Source organism: Macrobrachium nipponense, chromosome 23, assembly GCF_015104395.2.
Source record: "Macrobrachium nipponense isolate FS-2020 chromosome 23, ASM1510439v2, whole genome shotgun sequence".
NCBI classification, from domain to species: Eukaryota; Metazoa; Arthropoda; class Malacostraca; order Decapoda; family Palaemonidae; genus Macrobrachium; species Macrobrachium nipponense.
Window position 1 is genome coordinate 44,711,189 of NC_061090.1, and position 2,500 is coordinate 44,713,688.

General features: G+C 39.9%; 1 protein-coding gene across 1 annotated transcript in view; it reads right to left on the reverse strand.

The window, feature by feature from the left end:
• The window catches only part of LOC135200284 (uncharacterized), an 880,536-nt gene that overhangs the window by 675,135 nt on the left and 202,901 nt on the right, over positions 1-2,500 (reverse strand). The gene's annotated exons all lie outside the window — the stretch shown is intronic.

Consider the following 2,500-nt stretch of genomic DNA (forward strand, 5'->3'; position numbering starts at 1 on the left):
AATGCAGCAAGAGAGAGAAATGTTGGTAATGTAGCAGGAAGAGAGAGAGAAAGAGCGTATGCATGAGTTGGAAATTGCTCTGTTAAGGAAAAGTACTCGTAACAGTCGGACAGGCGAGAACAAAAACGGAGCAGATAGGTTAGGTATGAGTGCAGTGTTGAAATTAGTACCAAAGTTCGATGAGGAAGATGTTACGACATATTTCATGTGTTTTGAGAAGTTAATGGAGAGAGTAGGTTCTCCTAAAGAAATGTGGACTTTATATTTACAGTCAGTTTTGAGTGGTAGGGCGCTTACTGTGTATAGTTGCATGTCTAAGGAGGAATGTGATAATTACAATATCGTGAAAGAAACTGTTCTTAGCGAGTATAGGTTAGTACCGGAGCTGTACCGTAAGAAATGTAGAAATTTGAGAAAGGATGAAAATATTACATATGTAGAATACGGTAAGAAGTTAGAAAGGCTGTTTTTTGATTGGTTAACTTCTGCTAAAGTTGAGGATTTTGATGGTTTGAAGAACTCAGTGTTGTTAGAAAACTTCAAAGATAACGTATCCCCTGAGATTAAGCTTTATATAGAGGATAAGCGAGCTTTATATAGAGGATAAGCGAGAAGTATCTTTTGCAGGAGCAACTAGGTTAGCTGACGAATATAGTCTAACTCATAATTTGAGTGTTAGTGAGAAACGAAACGATCCTTATTCTAGTAGAGTACAGAGCAGTAAAGGTTTCAGTCCTAGTAATAGCAATGCGGGTAAAAGTGACTATTCCTGTTAAACATGCGGAAAACCAGGTCATACGTCTAAGGTTTGTAAGACTAAAGTGGCATCTAGTGGCTCGGAATGAACTTGTTTCTGATGTAAAGGGAAAGGGCATTTAGCGAGAAATTGTGCAGCAGAAAGGAAGGACGGTAAGAAACCAGTGTCTCTAGTTAACCTTTCGTCAAGTAGGAATGATGTGATGAGAGAAACTAGGAAAATTTGTGGTGAATTTCAGTCAGAAGGCGTAGTTTCCTCTCTTGGAAGAGTAGATTCGAGAGAAGTGGTCTTGCTTCGAGACACAGGAGCTGCTGTCTCACTGATTAGGAGTGTGTGTGTGCCGAACAGGGCAGAAATCAATATGGAAGAAAAAGTCATGTTAGGTGGATTTCCTAACACTTTGTTCTTTGTCCTTTGTTGAAGTTGAACTTAGAAAGTCAGGTAGTGTCAGGAGAAGTGAAACTTGCAGTTTTGGACAGTTTGCCCGTCGAAGGCGTTGACATTAATGTCGGTAATAACTTAGCTTTATCCAAGAATGTGAATCCTGTTGTGAGGAATATTCCAGTGCCTGAAATGGTAGTAACTAGGTCGGGTTTAGATACAGACATAGACTACGGTTATAATTTGTTCATGGATTCGAACGAGAGTAAGTTTATGGATTCGAACAGATCGAGTTAAGTTTTCGTGGTGATCGAACGAGAAGAGTTTCATGGATTCGAACGAGAATGAGTTCATGGATTCGAATGAGAGTGAGTTCATGGATTCAAACGAGTGAGAGTTCGTGGATTCGAACGAGAGTGAGTTCGTGGATTCGGCAACGGGGGGGTGTGTATGTGAGGTAGGCGAGGCGATTTGGTTGATCTTGGCATGAGTGTGGCTGAGAGGCCTAACTCTATCGTTGACAGTGATAGCCAAACGGAAGGCGTAGCTGTCGAAAGTAACATAGTAAATGTACCGGTATCTAGTACTAGTTACGGTGATGAAGTAGGCATTAACCCTTTGAATAAGGATGAGCTAGTCAAGTTACAGAGAGAGGATGAGACACTAACCCGAATTTTTTAATGCAAGTTGGATGATGATCTCGATGATGTATGCAAGGAAACTTTTTGTCTAAAGGACGAAGTTTTGTGTCGTTATGTTTGACCGAAGTCAGGTAGTAAAGGGGAAATCACTGAACAATTAGTGGTTCCTAGGTAGCTTCATGAACTAGTTTTGAAGTTAGCACATGATGAGCAAGGACATTTAGGAGTAAATAAAACTTTCAGGTCTATTAGTAGGGCGTACTTTTTGCCTAAAATGAGAAGTGACGTGAAGAGGTATGTTTTAAGCTGTCATGAATATCAAATTGCCGGGAAACCGATTCGAGTAACTCCCAGAGTTCCGTTGTGTAATATTCCTTCAGTAGGCGAATCTTTTGAGAATGTATTTATCAATATGGTCGGAACTTTGCCTAGAAGTAAGGGTAGAGAAGATTGCACAACTAATCTAGAGTATTATAAAAACAATTTAAGAGGTGTTTGGAAACTAGCGGAGGAGAACGGAAACACAAGAGGAAGTCAAGGGGAAACTAAACGAAACCATGATCTTAGAGCAAAAGAGAGAAGTTTGTGTGTAAGAGATAAAAGTTTTAGTACTAGTCCAGAAAGAAGGTTCCTCTTTACCTTATAAGTTCAAAGGTCCTTTTTCAGTGTTAGAGGAAAGGGGAAATGCACATTATGGAATTAATGTGGGTAAGAGTAGAGC